General features: G+C 37.2%; 1 protein-coding gene and 1 long non-coding RNA gene across 5 annotated transcripts in view; one reads left to right on the top strand and one right to left on the bottom strand.

The window, feature by feature from the left end:
* Positions 1–16,210, bottom strand: part of LOC126619299 (uncharacterized) — a 53,004-nt gene that overhangs the window by 8,012 nt on the left and 28,782 nt on the right. The gene's annotated exons all lie outside the window — the stretch shown is intronic.
* Positions 803–10,105, top strand: LOC126619304 (uncharacterized). 4 transcript variants are annotated; one of them, XR_007622024.1, is made up of 5 exons: positions 803–951; positions 1,034–1,193; positions 8,104–8,172; positions 8,871–8,929; positions 9,916–10,105. It is a non-coding gene; the product is annotated as an uncharacterized LOC126619304 (long non-coding RNA). The 4 variants fall into 4 exon arrangements; XR_007622022.1 differs by lacking the exon at positions 8,104–8,172 and adding an exon at positions 1,299–1,367; XR_007622023.1 differs by lacking the exons at positions 8,104–8,172; positions 8,871–8,929 and adding exons at positions 1,299–1,367; positions 2,066–2,124.

Here is a 16,210-nt window from a genome sequence, read left to right as displayed (position 1 = left end):
AAACTGGAAAACTTACTGGAAACTAGGTAAACTTTAAACGTTCATAACTTGTTTTTAACGGAAAGACCAAAATCATGAATGGTGGACAATCTCAGGGACAATTTCTATTGATTTTCAATCTCAAAGACCATTTCTATTGATTATGCAAATCTTAAGGACTATTTTGTATAATAACCCTTCTTCTTTAGTACCAATAATTTCAATTGTCGCGGGTAAACCCCTATAATTTACTTTTAATAGCTTTATATAATTATAAAAAGGGAACTTCAACGAAAAGTTTTCGATACTGTTTACTTTAACGAAAAATCACATTTTATACTAAAAAGTCAATCCTGGTACTATTTACTTTGCCCTTTGTTTTGTTTTTATCGTTAAAACTCAAAGTTTTCAAACAATTTTCATTATTTTTCCTTTATAAAAAATAATAGCTTATTAACTTTTCTACGTTTTTGGGGCTCTACGTCAGCACACTGACTTAATATTTAACGGTTTTAGGATTTTTTTTTGTTGTTGTCAAATTTAGGATTTTTTTTAATTAGTATTAGAGTGTAGTTTTGTCACAGCCCGTCCCGGAATTATTAATTCCGAGGACGTGAGATGACCAATGTGACCTTAAACGGGATTAAGGTGTGTAAATGTATGACATTTGTTTTACTTTAAGATCCTAAACTAGGGTTAGATTTATATTTGTATGTGTTAATTTGTGCTTGGACTTAGGTAGGACCTCCTACCCTGAATTCCCTCCCTAAAACCCGTAACCTTTCTTCTCTCTTCTTCTTTCATTCCAGACTCTCTCTCTCTCTTATTCTTTCCTGAAAACTCTCTCATTCTCTCTCTTACTCTCGAACTCACGGCAACCACCAAGAACCACCACAATATTGTACCAACGTTCCATTTAAGACCACCATCGTGATCCTGGGGACTTCACGAGCACGGGGATACCAATTTCAGGTGAGTTTCACTTCGAAAACCCTAGTTCTAAAGTTGCCGTGAGATGACACTGTTCATGAGCTTTGAATTGGTTACGTTTTAGGCTAAAACAAGATCACAGCGAGTTTAGTAAGGTCCCAAGGAAGCTCGGAGTGCTTCGTTGGAAGTTTTTGGACGTAAGAACACGGAGATCGACAAGTTCAAAGTTTGGCCGGAGCTTTCGAGGCGTTTTCCGGCGAATCCCCGGAGAGTTAGAAGTCGAGGTAGGTATCAATCTCTTCGTCTCGTCAAGTACTACAACTTTCCTTTTTGTTTCACTCAATTTCGTTGAGTATTGAAGAAGTTATACTCATTTGAAAAATACCCAGTTTCCGGCGACCTCCGAGGCTTTCGAGGCAGTTTCCGGCCAAACCACGGCGAACTAGGTGTTTTTCAAGGTACCATTCTCTTTGTATCTTCAAGGGCTACAACTTTAGTTTTTGAATCACTTGATTTCGTTGAGAAATGACAAAGTTATGGCAATTTGAAAAACTGCCCGGAAAACGGCTGCCGGAAAAACCAGTCCGGCGACCCAAGGAAGAAGAAGGTGCTACAGTAAAAATAAAAAATAAAAATAAAATTATTTTAAAAATATGTCGACGTCCGTGACGTCGAGTAGATCACTGTGGTATATTCATATACCTAAATTGAACACCGTATGAGAAAGTTATTGAGGATTGTTGGTTAGGTGTTCAAATAACGTTTTATAGTTTTCACATTTAGGTGAAAATGTGAATTGATGATCCGACCGTTGGATCGTCACCAAACTTTGATACGTTGTAATACGTAATATTTGAGGATTATTGGAACTTACGGATTGGGAATCCGAGTTACGGATCTTCCGGAATTGGAATTGTAAGTCCATAATATAAAATGTTAACCGTCACTTAGTTTTGGAAATTGACGGAGATCCGACCGTTGGATGGTAATGAAATTTTAGGATGTTGTCCTAGAGGTATAATGTGGACCTCTGGAAGTTATGGATTTAAAATCTGAGTGGCAGATCTTCCGGATCGATCAACGTAGTGACGTATTTTATATAAGTTATGTATTCTATCGATATGAATTCTGAGCCTGGATTTGATTACTATTCTAGGCGGCGATCGTCATGACGCCTTGATGTGTGGTGCTAGGGAGTTGTTGGACGAACTCCAGGTGAGTGGGCAGTTTTGTTTTCCGTATATATATATACTTGACGTTTCCCAGAAATTGAATTGAAATGAAAATATGTTTAAAATGAAATGCATATGAGTTATGTGGAAAAACGGGAAGTGAAATACCATGCATAGAATTGATATGAAAAGTATATAGAAATGTGAGTTGAAATGCCATGCATGAATTAATATATGATGCATATGCATGAATTGGTGCGGTGGACGCACATGTAAGAATTGATTTATGATGCATATGTATGAATTGGTGCGGTGGACGCACAGGTAAGAATTGATTTATGATGCATATGTATGAAATGGTGCGGTGGACGCACAGATGAGTATTTAATTACTGTTATGATGATGATGATATATATTGAGCTCAAATCCTGCACCATGGTTTAGTGCTTATAGTATTCACCGCATCGCACGCTCGCCTTGGATCCAAGTAGATGCTAGTCGTACAGTCCACGCGGAGTGGGTACGACAGACCAGTCGCGAGAGTGTTAGTGAGATTCCGACTGGTGGGTGACCTTAGATTATGTGCACAGATGATTTATGAGAAGCACTAGAGCGTAACTTGCGTGCAGAAGGCCGGACGGGTCACAGAGGTGACTCCGGTAGAGTGATAATGATAGATTTTGAGCTCTAGGTTCAACCGTACAGGGCTATTAGAGGGCCTACGGTTGATTACTTTCTTGCACCTAATATGATTATGTTGATGCATTCATACCTTATTACTGTTGAGATGATGTGGCATGGCATAATTAATATGAGAAATGTTGAGATGATGTGGCATGGCATAATTGTTATAAAAATGTTGAGTTAACGACTTGAAGTCTTGAGAATATATATGTATATTTATATTTTACATTTCTGGGAAAGTATACAGGTTTTACGGAGAGGGGTTACAACGTTTTGAGAAATGTTTGGATTTGGAAAAAGAATTGTTTTACTGACCCACTCAATTTTGGTTTTGCGCCCCTCCAGGTTCAGGAATCACAAAGGTGTGGTGACTACGAGGAATTCGACGGTGTTCTGACAGATTGGACAAAATTAGGACTCACCTTCGGGTGTATCAACTTATAAATTGTATCTTAAAGCTTCCGTACTGTGCAAATGGTTACGTCACTCTCACGTGACGGCCAGCATGCCCTCCTTCGGGACGGGGTGTGTCAGTTGGTATCAGAGCATGGTTACAATCTTGGACATTTTGAGAAGTTCTAGTGAATTCTGTCAGAACTACACCGCCTCGTAGCAAACCACGTAGTTAGAGGAACTTAGTCTCCCCGATTTAGCGGGTTGGGGGAAACTATTATTATGGTGATTCGGTATATTATCAAAATGGACATTTTAAGACGGGTTATGAGTTGAATTTGAATCACCTTATGAAATGATGAACCTGAGGGAGCGAAGTAACGGTTTAACCATTTGGAAAAGATGTTTCAGGTTATGCAAGTCAAAGGAAATTTCCTTCTGACAAGGGGTCGAGACGACTACCTGGTTTTGGTTATGAATTTGTATCCTGGTGGGAACAGGAGTATGAATTGTTGTCACCAGAGGAATCAGTCGATTGAGAATTGTTTAAGGACTTGTTTAAAGGAAAAGTTTATCCCTCCGGCATTTATCGATGGTAGTAAACAAGAGTTTACAAATATGAGACAAGGAAGGTGATGATCGAGGGATATTATAGAAAGTTTTCAGACTTGCCTCGTTCCATCCAGATATTGTTGTTAATTTGGTGGAGGTGTTATGTTGTTTTAAGCTGGGTGGCAAAAAGGGAAGTGGTATTTTGGGTGACCACTATCCATTATACTTCTTACCAGGAATATACGAGATGCTGTTGAGTCTTGAGGACTCTGAGAACATGATCAACGAGAATAAAGAAGAATAAGAAATGAATGGGAATTTAAAAGAAGACGATAAAGTTAATGATTCGTCTTATCAAGGATATAGAAAGATTCAGAGCTTCGAAAGAAGTGAAGCTAGAGTTAATTCTTCCAGCTGAGGTTTTAATGTCGCTGGTCAGAGTAAAAGTGATGGATATACTGGTAATCCCAGATATTTGAGACAAGGTGTCTCGAGTAAAGGAAATGTACTTTGTGCAGCAGGTACAAAATTAACACTTTGGGAAATGTGAAATTAATGAATGTGTTTATGTGAACAGAGGGGACACAGAATTGTGAATCGTCCCTAGAATCAGTTGTACTCAACAATTTTCCATGATATCATAGTGTCGATTCAGCAGAGTTATGGACTTAGTAGTTTGGTCGGATTGACCGTGAGTACAAAGAGATTTGATGAGTTATATGTTCAGCTGTACAGACCATGAGAAGTGGATTCGACTGACACATGAGAAATTGGTGAGTTATAGGCTCGGCCGTACCGACCACGCGGAGTGGATCCGGCCGACGTATTATTGAGATAAGAGTTGAATCAGTCGTATTGATCATTCTAGTTGACTTCGGCTGATATATTTCTTATTATGTATGTTATTACCTTGAGAGTAGTAAATAAATGTAGTTGAGATGAGTGTATGTATTTTGCATTGAGTGACAAAATAGTAATGTTATATCTTTGAGAGTGGTTGCCTACTTATCGAGACAACGATGATTTATCAGTATTGCGGGCTGCAGACCGTAATATTAATAACTCATTCGTGGATTCGTTAAGCAAGCAAACCGGTAGATTATTTTATGTTAGTATTGTACTTATTTGGAATGCTTAATAATAATAGAATATATATTGTATCAGTTAATTCTGTTCCATTAGATTGGTTGGTTATAATTGTGACAAGACGAAATGTTATGGGAAACCAGTACTTTCCATCGATCTGGATGAACAGAGATTACTTTTGTAAGTATGCAAAATGGATTGAGTCAGGCTGTTATTTATGCTGTGAGAGCAAAGAGATTGTTTTCGAAAGGCTGTCAAAAATACTTAGCTCATGTGGTGCTAAATGATGTTGTTTGGAGTAGTGTGAATAATGTCGAAAGAGTTAGACTTTTCTTGATGTCTTCCTTGAAAGTATACCTGGATTGCCTTCAGGCAGAGATATGAGGTTCACTATTGATTTGTTGCCAGGTATAAATTTATATTGGAGATTGGTTCATGATGAGTTAAGGGAATTGGAAATTCAGTTGAAAGAATTGGTTGATAAAAGTTTTATTCAACCTAGTACAACGCTTTGGGGGAGCCCCAGTTTGTTGGTGAGGAAGAAAAATGGATCTTGAGACTGTTCATTGATTATAGACAATGGAGTCGGGTAACGATTGAGAACCGTTATCCATGGTGATGTACTGATGTTTATTTAACCAGCTCAGAAGTAATTGCGAAGATTCAAAGATTGAATTGAGATCTGGTTACTACCAATTGAATATTATAAGTGACATTGATCATAAGATGGTTTTCTGGACTCGTTATAGTCTTTATGAAGTTTGGTGATGCTATATGGATACTCATGCTGTTTTATGAGTTATTGGATGAAGTATTCCAATAATGCCTTGATAAATAGATATCATTTTCATTGAAGATATTCTGGTATACTCTAAGCCTAGAGCAGAGCATGTAAACGTATTAAGTCGGTGAAGCAAAGATTAAGAGAACGTTGGTTGTATGCTAAGTTTAGCAAATGCGAATGTTGGATGAATCAAGTGGCATTCTGAGATTGGTTATATCTGCTTAAGGTATTCAAATGAATTCTTAAAAGGCAGCAGAATTGAGAAATTGGAACAACCACAAGCCATAATTGAGATTCGGAAATTCTTAACTTATCAGGCTATTTTGGATGGTTGTGAAAGAATTTTTAGTCATTGTTTTGTCATTGATGAGACTGTTGAGAAAGGAGGTTATGTATGAGTGGGAAGGAAATTGTGAGCAAAGGATTCAACAACTGAAGTATTTCCTCACTCATGCACGTATTTTAGTAATCCCAGAGAATAATGGTAATCATAAATTTTTAGTGATGTTTCTTGAATGGTATTGGATGCATGTTGATGCAAATGTTAGGGTGATTGCATACGTTTCACGATAAATGGAACCTCATGAGATGAATTACCCTACGGGTGACTTGGAAGTCATGATTACCATTCTTGCTGTGAAGTTATGAAGGCATTATATTTGGTAAGAATGCAAGATTTTTACGAATCCAAAAAGTCTTCAATATCCATTACTTGGAAGGATTTTGATATGAGGCAGCGAAAGTGAATTGTATTGCTTAATGAACATGATTGTACGATCAGGGTGATCGTAAAGTTTGTTCTAGCTCAAGCACTTGGTGAGAAGACTACAGTAAGATTAATGTCTGGCACGTTTGCCAAGAGTATCATCTTGTGGATTGAAAACCAACGGAAGAAAAATTAAGAATGGAAGATCGAGAAGAAGTTATACTTGTTAAGTAACAAGTTAGTACATTTACTCCAGTGTTGAGTAACAACCTTTCCCAGACAGTGCAACATTACTTATTTGTTTTATGGAAAAGAGAATTGGTTTACGGAACTGCTGAGTTTCTTAAGTATGTTGGTTGTGCAGTTTCCGAAGTAACGCCATAAGGACCATGAAATGTGTCACGTGAGTCGGTTTTTGATGACTTGTGAATGGAATGTTTCTGGGTAGAGAAAGATTCGATCAAGAAAGAGTTTTAGTAGACCCTGAGACTATGGATGAGTCTCCTCAAAGTATTCAGGTGATTAAGTTAACCTGAAGTAACCAGGAATGGCAAAAGAGATCAACAGATGGATATGCCACTAATCGAGTGTGTAAGGTAAATGGTTTGATATTTTTGGAAAATTCACCGCGAACAGAAATGACGAGAATTGGAAAAGAGACAAGATAAGATTTAGACACATCAGACCATTTTTTTTTTTTCACTAAAGGAATCAATAAAGTTGCATACAAGTTTGTGATGCCTTCAGAATTGGCTAAGGCACATAATGTATTTTGTGTTCGATGCGTTGTCACTAAGTGGCAGAGTCGTTACATGGGACTTTGGTGCAACTATTGAGAATTAAGCCGGATCTGATTGGTGAGGAACTAATGTCGACTTTGGATTGGAAAAAGAAGGTCCTAAGAATTAAGACAGAGTAAGTAGTAAAAGCTTTGTGAAGGAAATCATTCAGTAGAAAATTACATGGGAGACAGAAGAACGGATGAGAGTTATGTATCCGAGACTATTTTATGAGTTTTGATGTTCTGGTTGGTGATTGGAATTTCGGGGACGAAATTCTATAAGGAGGGGAGATTGTCACAGCCCGTCCCGGAATTATTAATTCCGAGGACGTGAGATGACCAATGTGACCTTAAACGGGATTAAGGTGTGTAAATGTATGACATTTGTTTTACTTTAAGATCCTAAACTAGGGTTAGATTTATATTTGTATGTGTTAATTTGTGCTTGGACTTAGGTAGGACCTCCTACCCTGAATTCCCTCCCTAAAACCCGTAACCTTTCTTCTCTCTTCTTCTTTCATTCCAGACTCTCTCTCTCTCTTATTCTTTCCTGAAAACTCTCTCATTCTCTCTCTTACTCTCGAACTCACGGCAACCACCAAGAACCACCACAATATTGTACCAACGTTCCATTTAAGACCACCATCGTGATCCTGGGGACTTCACGAGCACGGGGATACCAATTTCAGGTGAGTTTCACTTCGAAAACCCTAGTTCTAAAGTTGCCGTGAGATGACACTGTTCATGAGCTTTGAATTGGTTACGTTTTAGGCTAAAACAAGATCACAGCGAGTTTAGTAAGGTCCCAAGGAAGCTCGGAGTGCTTCGTTGGAAGTTTTTGGACGTAAGAACACGGAGATCGACAAGTTCAAAGTTTGGCCGGAGCTTTCGAGGCGTTTTCCGGCGAATCCCCGGAGAGTTAGAAGTCGAGGTAGGTATCAATCTCTTCGTCTCGTCAAGTACTACAACTTTCCTTTTTGTTTCACTCAATTTCGTTGAGTATTGAAGAAGTTATACTCATTTGAAAAATACCCAGTTTCCGGCGACCTCCGAGGCTTTCGAGGCAGTTTCCGGCCAAACCACGGCGAACTAGGTGTTTTTCAAGGTACCATTCTCTTTGTATCTTCAAGGGCTACAACTTTAGTTTTTGAATCACTTGATTTCGTTGAGAAATGACAAAGTTATGGCAATTTGAAAAACTGCCCGGAAAACGGCTGCCGGAAAAACCAGTCCGGCGACCCAAGGAAGAAGAAGGTGCTACAGTAAAAATAAAAAATAAAAATAAAATTATTTTAAAAATATGTCGACGTCCGTGACGTCGAGTAGATCACTGTGGTATATTCATATACCTAAATTGAACACCGTATGAGAAAGTTATTGAGGATTGTTGGTTAGGTGTTCAAATAACGTTTTATAGTTTTCACATTTAGGTGAAAATGTGAATTGATGATCCGACCGTTGGATCGTCACCAAACTTTGATACGTTGTAATACGTAATATTTGAGGATTATTGGAACTTACGGATTGGGAATCCGAGTTACGGATCTTCCGGAATTGGAATTGTAAGTCCATAATATAAAATGTTAACCGTCACTTAGTTTTGGAAATTGACGGAGATCCGACCGTTGGATGGTAATGAAATTTTAGGATGTTGTCCTAGAGGTATAATGTGGACCTCTGGAAGTTATGGATTTAAAATCTGAGTGGCAGATCTTCCGGATCGATCAACGTAGTGACGTATTTTATATAAGTTATGTATTCTATCGATATGAATTCTGAGCCTGGATTTGATTACTATTCTAGGCGGCGATCGTCATGACGCCTTGATGTGTGGTGCTAGGGAGTTGTTGGACGAACTCCAGGTGAGTGGGCAGTTTTGTTTTCCGTATATATATATACTTGACGTTTCCCAGAAATTGAATTGAAATGAAAATATGTTTAAAATGAAATGCATATGAGTTATGTGGAAAAACGGGAAGTGAAATACCATGCATAGAATTGATATGAAAAGTATATAGAAATGTGAGTTGAAATGCCATGCATGAATTAATATATGATGCATATGCATGAATTGGTGCGGTGGACGCACATGTAAGAATTGATTTATGATGCATATGTATGAATTGGTGCGGTGGACGCACAGGTAAGAATTGATTTATGATGCATATGTATGAAATGGTGCGGTGGACGCACAGATGAGTATTTAATTACTGTTATGATGATGATGATATATATTGAGCTCAAATCCTGCACCATGGTTTAGTGCTTATAGTATTCACCGCATCGCACGCTCGCCTTGGATCCAAGTAGATGCTAGTCGTACAGTCCACGCGGAGTGGGTACGACAGACCAGTCGCGAGAGTGTTAGTGAGATTCCGACTGGTGGGTGACCTTAGATTATGTGCACAGATGATTTATGAGAAGCACTAGAGCGTAACTTGCGTGCAGAAGGCCGGACGGGTCACAGAGGTGACTCCGGTAGAGTGATAATGATAGATTTTGAGCTCTAGGTTCAACCGTACAGGGCTATTAGAGGGCCTACGGTTGATTACTTTCTTGCACCTAATATGATTATGTTGATGCATTCATACCTTATTACTGTTGAGATGATGTGGCATGGCATAATTAATATGAGAAATGTTGAGATGATGTGGCATGGCATAATTGTTATAAAAATGTTGAGTTAACGACTTGAAGTCTTGAGAATATATATGTATATTTATATTTTACATTTCTGGGAAAGTATACAGGTTTTACGGAGAGGGGTTACAACGTTTTGAGAAATGTTTGGATTTGGAAAAAGAATTGTTTTACTGACCCACTCAATTTTGGTTTTGCGCCCCTCCAGGTTCAGGAATCACAAAGGTGTGGTGACTACGAGGAATTCGACGGTGTTCTGACAGATTGGACAAAATTAGGACTCACCTTCGGGTGTATCAACTTATAAATTGTATCTTAAAGCTTCCGTACTGTGCAAATGGTTACGTCACTCTCACGTGACGGCCAGCATGCCCTCCTTCGGGACGGGGTGTGTCAAGTTTTATTTTTTAAGTGAGGTCTTATATTTAAATCTCACTAATTATTATAGCTGATCTATTGTATGGTTTAACTTAAGTCTTTATAATTATAAATTTTTTGTATACAAATAAAACTGATTCTAGAAACAAACTCAACACAAATATAATACGTCTTTATCATTTATATAAGTAGGATACATTCCACGTACAAGTGAAAAAATAATAAAATACGAGATAATTAGAGAAATGGTCTATGAACTTTAACTCAAATAAAATTGTCTCTGAACCAAAAATTTGTAAATAATTAGTCTGTAAACTTATTATAATGTAAAACTGAGAGAAATGGGTAAAAAGACCAATACTTCGTATTATAATGTAAACTTTTCATTCACTTTTTATCTTTTTAAACCCTTTATTTTACATAAAAAATCTAACGAAATTAGGGAAAAAAAAAAAAAAAAAACCAATACTTCATATCATAACAAATTAAAGGCTAATAATTACAAATTTTTAGTTTAGAAACCAAAACTCATGAGCAAATTTGAAGAATTGCTCAAATGGGTAAAAACAAAAAGGAAAAGGATTTTCGCCGGATTCTTTTCTTAGTGATTCCGTAATCTCACCTATTAATCGTACATCGTGTAATCAGAAATTATTTTAAAATTTAAAATTTAAAATTAAATATTAATAGTACCTAACAAATACATGATATACGATGAATCGGTGACATCACAAGATCCCATGAAAAGGATCCCCGCCAGATCATCTTCCAAACAAAACAACCGAAAACCCTGCTCTTTTCTGAGGGCGCCCTCTGCGTTGGCAGCTGGGGAACAAAGGATGGCCAACATGGGAGAAGAGGTGAAATTAGCCCAAGAAAGTTGATTTTACATGGCAAATTAAGCCAAAGGGGAAGGAATTATGTGTCAATTCCAATTTCTTGAGCTATTTTACTGCAAATTGTGGCCCTTTCCATCTCCTCTCCTCTCCAGTGAGAAATCGGATTTGGATTTCTGTGCGCAGTGCAGTTCTACTCTCTTCGTTTTGGCGAGTATATTTCTCAGTGTACTGATTGCTCTATGATCTATGATAAACTGGAAGTGAAATATTAAATTTGCTTTTTAAAATGCTCTTATTTTACAACAACACAAAAGTTTTAGGGCTCTTTTAAAAGAAATGATAGAAAGCGCTCTAGAAAAAATATTTTTAGGTTTTAAAAACCTTGAATCACTAGTTAAGTGCTTTTGCAAGAAGCGTTTTAACTGCTTTTCATTTACTTTATTTTTATGAATGATTGGTTCCAAAACGATTTTCATAAAAATATTTTTGACTATTTTAAAAGTACTTTCAAACGAGTCCTTATTCATATTAAGTGGGGTCAGCTATGAATCTTTTTTTATTAGTGATTGATTTATGAAAAAAAAAATTCACCAAAACACTTTCAGCTATTCTAAAAGTATTGCCAAATAAACTCTTATTTCCACTAAGTGAAGTCGGATATGAATCATAGAACGCTACTGTGCTCAGTTTTGCATAATAGTCTTTGATCAAGTCTCTCTTTTCTTTATCGTTTGTATTTGTACAGCAGGTTACCATTGGGGGAAGGAGCAAATCTCTGTAGCTCATCCAAAAATGTTGCTTACAGGTATGAATTCTGATTAGTTTTAAGACATCATGCGGTCTATATATAATCCTACGTACTGCATCTTTATACTTGTGTATATGGAATTATGTCATGGTCTTGTCGATATTCATTCATACATAGAATAGAATTCCTTGTTAAGACTAGTAACTTCTGATACATATGTGTTTGAGTAGAATTAATTTTTTTCTTAACGTAGTGACGTAGCGTAGGCGAATCTAATATTGGAAAGGAAAAAATGAGAGTTTGTCCTAAATATTAAATAAAGTTATTAAAGTGCACTGGTTAAGATTCAAAGTTTTAGATATTAGTTTTTCTTAAATTTTATGCTAGAAAATGTCAATGGTCATGAATTGTAAACAAAGAAAACTCAGAGTAGCCATGTTATACATGATCTGACCCTCCAACAAGCTTTGGTCCCCCAAAACTTGCATGATTTTTCTTGATACCTTTATTTCTGTGTAAATATGGAATCCAAGCAAAAAGCATCATAACATGGAGATCATTGTGGTCTCCAAAACCCTCCCCTCCCCCCTAGTTGACAACTAAAGCTAGTTATACATTTACTTGTCCTTTTGCGTGATCATGAAGACGTTTCCTATCTCTTTAATATTTTTACCCCTTTGCTTTTTTTCTTCTTAATTCGGGCAATAAATTTCGAATGTTGTTACGCTTACTCGGCTGTTATATTTTTTTACTCATTTTATTTTGACTAATTAATGGGTGAGAAAATATGGCAAATAAATAGATGTAATAACAGTTATGATTCTCGGAAAAATAGAAAAAGTCGGTGTGCATGGTAGCACCCTAATTTTTTTCATGAAAGCATGTCAAAAGAAAGTGGACTCTCGTAGCCCCCACAAGCCTCAAAAATATGAGTTTGCTTAACAAGTAAGAGGGAAGAACAAGAAGGGGATTGTTTTTTCCTTCTTATGATGCTTAATTGGAAGAACTCAGTTACCAGTTGCTGGAGTGTTCTATGATAATTAATTAAAATCAAAAGTTAAAAGCAAAAATTAACTAGCTAGCTTGACTGGACTACAGTGTGATTATTTAGGTAGAAATCCACAATCATGGCTTTTGAAGGCCCGCAATTTTCTGTTAAACTTTGACAAATCTCAAATTCCTTAATTAATCAATCTAAATTATGCTAGAAGCACATTGGCTATGATTCTAAGATTAAAACACTAATATGTGGTTCAACATCTTAGTAAATCTGGTATTAAATTTTCACCCAAGTGTCCTGGGTTCGAAACTTTTCTCGTCTTCTAAATTATTGTAATAATTTCGAACATTCGACTCTCTCCTTAATAATAGTAAGAAAAAAAAGATGGAAACACTAATTGGACTTCCTAGGCAGGTCTGTAGGCTTAGTTAGGATTTTGTTCATATTATCTATTCTAAAATTAAGGAGGAATTGACTATTCATTCAGCTTCAGTCAATTGTTTGCCCCTTGATTTCATCTCATTTACAATAAAACCATGAGATTTGGGCTGGGTTTGAAGGGTATTTATTAGAACTTAGAAGGGTAATTTTGTTCGCAGGGTTTAGGAAGGATTACCCCTTGATTTCACCTTATTTACAAGAAACCCATCAGATTTGGGGTGGGTTGGAAGGGCAATTTTGTCCTCTCGGTTTTGAGCGAATTCGGGGGTTGCCGTGTAGGTTATCATTTATTGTCCTTCAATGAGGGTTTCGGGGGGATGGAGGCTCAGAGAGAGAGAGAGAGAGAGAGAGAGAGAGAGAGAGAGAGAGAGAGAGAGAGAGAGAGAGAGAGAGAGAGAGAGAGAGAGAGAGAGAGAGAGAGAGAGAGAGAGAGAGAGAGAGAGAGAGAGAGAGAGAGAGAGAGAGAGAGAGAGAGAGAGAGAGAGAGAGAGAGATGGCGATGGAAAGAGAGCGAGGGGGAGGGGTATGGGTGATGGATTTCATCTCAGTATCAAACCGGAAATCCTTCATATTCCAATGGTAATTCTGGAGGGTTTAACAATGGTGGAAACAACTACAATTCTGAAGGGTATAATAATGCTGGCAATAACTATAACTCTGAAGGATATGGTGGCTCTAATTTTAGAGGTAGAACTAGAGGCAAGAATAATTTTGGGAATTCAAGTTTCCCTCGGAACAATTTTAACAATAGTCCTGATACTCTTGGACCTGTAAGACCTTATGTTTCTACATACTCTGAGCATGGTAATGGTGTGCCAACTTGTTAGATCTGCAACAAGAAAGGTCATATTGCTTCCGATTGCTTTCAAAGACACTCTCCTACAACAGTTTCATCTTCACCTATGCAATGCCAAATTTGCTGGACATTTGGGCATTCAGCAATTCAATGCTACCACATGGCTAATTTTTCATATCAAGGCAGGTTACCACCATCGAATCTCTCTGCAATGAATGCCAATTATCAACCTTCTGCCCCACATGAGCAATTTTGGGTAGCTGACTCAAGAGTTACTTCTCACATGACATTATAATTGGCAAATCTCAATCTTGTAACTCCATTCACATGCAGTGATACTATAACCACAACTAGTGGTTCATGTTTGTAAATATCTCACACTGGAACATCCACTTTAAGAGCTCCTAAATATGCTTTTCAGTCGAAAGAAATCTTGCATGTTCCAAAATTGTCACAACATTTGTTGTCAGTATACCATTTATGCAAAGACAACCATTGTAGGTTTATATGTGATGAGTTTTGTTTTTGGATTCAGGACAAGATAACAGGGAGAATACTTCTTCAGGGACTGTGTAAAGCTGAATTATACCCGATTCCATTTCACATACCTTCATTCATACTTAAGCAAGCATATCAAGCATCTCACTTACCTAAACAACAAAACTGCCTTATTGGTCATCAAGTCAACACATATCTTTGGCCCCATAGATTAGGCCATCCTTCTAATATTGTTGCTGCAAGAATGTTGAACCAATCTCAGGTTCCCTTTTCATTAGATCAATCTAGGCATGTGTGTGTATCTTGTTTAGAAGGCAAAATAACCAAGTTACCATTTCCTTTTCCTGCAAATAAAACTGTAAAACCCTTAGAAATCATTCACAGTGATGTATGAGGACCATCTTCTACATTGCCCATAGAAGGTTTCAAGTTCTATGTTACTTTTATCGATGAATGTACTAGGTATACTTGGATATTTCCATTTGTTGATGCACAAAATCAGTGAGGACTTTGGTACAATAGAAAGTGTCAAGTTTGTGACCTTCGCTAGATTGCTCCGGTCACTAGTGTGGATAAGTATGTAAATGGATAGAGATAGGGAAGCAAACACAAGATGTACGTGGTTCACCCAGATTGGCTACGTCTACGGAGTAGAGGAGTTCTCATTAATTGTGAAGGGTTTACACAAGTACATAGGTTCAAGCTCTCCTTTAGTGAGTACTAGTGAATGATTTAGTACAAATGACATTAGGAAATATTGTGAGAGAATGATCTCTATTTATAGAAGAGAGTTTCTAGTTTCATTCTGACATTGACACGTGTCGTGTTGTGATTGGCTTCTGATGTTGACATGTGCCGCGCTATGATTGGGTTCTGATGTCGACACGTGTCGCGCTATGATTGGCCTCCTGGTTGGAGGGAAACTCTTCTGGGTCCTTGACGGTATAACGTTGACCGGTGCTCAGTAGTTTCGGGATTGGTCAAGTATGGTACAAACACCATTAATGAATAAAAGTGAGGTGTTTCAAACATTTGTGTAGTTTCATGCTTTCTTGCTTACTCAATTCTCTACTGCAATTAAAAAATTTCAAAGTTATGGTGGTGATGAGTATTATAGCAATAGGTTCAAACAATTTTTACTTGACAAAGGCATAGTACATCACAAATCATACCCTTATACACCTGAACAAAACTGCCTTGCTGAGATGAAGCATGGACACATTGTTGAAACTGCCTTAACACTTTTGAATACTTCCAAGTTACCTTCATCGTTTTGGTTTCATGCCTGCGCCACTCTAGTATACTTGATAAATAGAATGCCATGTACTACTTTATCCATGAAATCTCCCTATACTTGTTTGTTTGGCACAACTCCAGTCTTAACACATTTAAAAACCTTTGGATACAGTTGCTTTCCTTTATTGAAACCTTACAATACTATAAAATTCAACCCAAAACTGCACAATGAATTTTCCTGGATATACAAGTCAATACAAAGGTTCTATGTGTTTTCAACCAAACACATGTTAGTGCAAAATTAGCAATTCTTGACAGAATGTCTGAGTCTGTAATAGCTTAGATTTGTTACATATTTTAAATTGTAATTGTTTAAGTCTAAGGTTGTCTCTCACACTTTCGATCACAAGGATGTTACGTAAACAAGATACTTATTTAGGTACGTTTGCACGCACACATCCAACTACATTCATGATATCTCATGTATGTGTATTTGGGATAGGACTCTTTCCCATCATGTGTTTTATCTCTTTAAGATCAGTTATCATTTCTACATTTATCAAAACA

This window comes from Malus sylvestris, chromosome 4 (genome assembly GCF_916048215.2).
Source record: "Malus sylvestris chromosome 4, drMalSylv7.2, whole genome shotgun sequence".
NCBI classification, from domain to species: Eukaryota; Viridiplantae; Streptophyta; class Magnoliopsida; order Rosales; family Rosaceae; genus Malus; species Malus sylvestris.
This window is presented reverse-complemented; position numbering and strand designations above follow the sequence as displayed.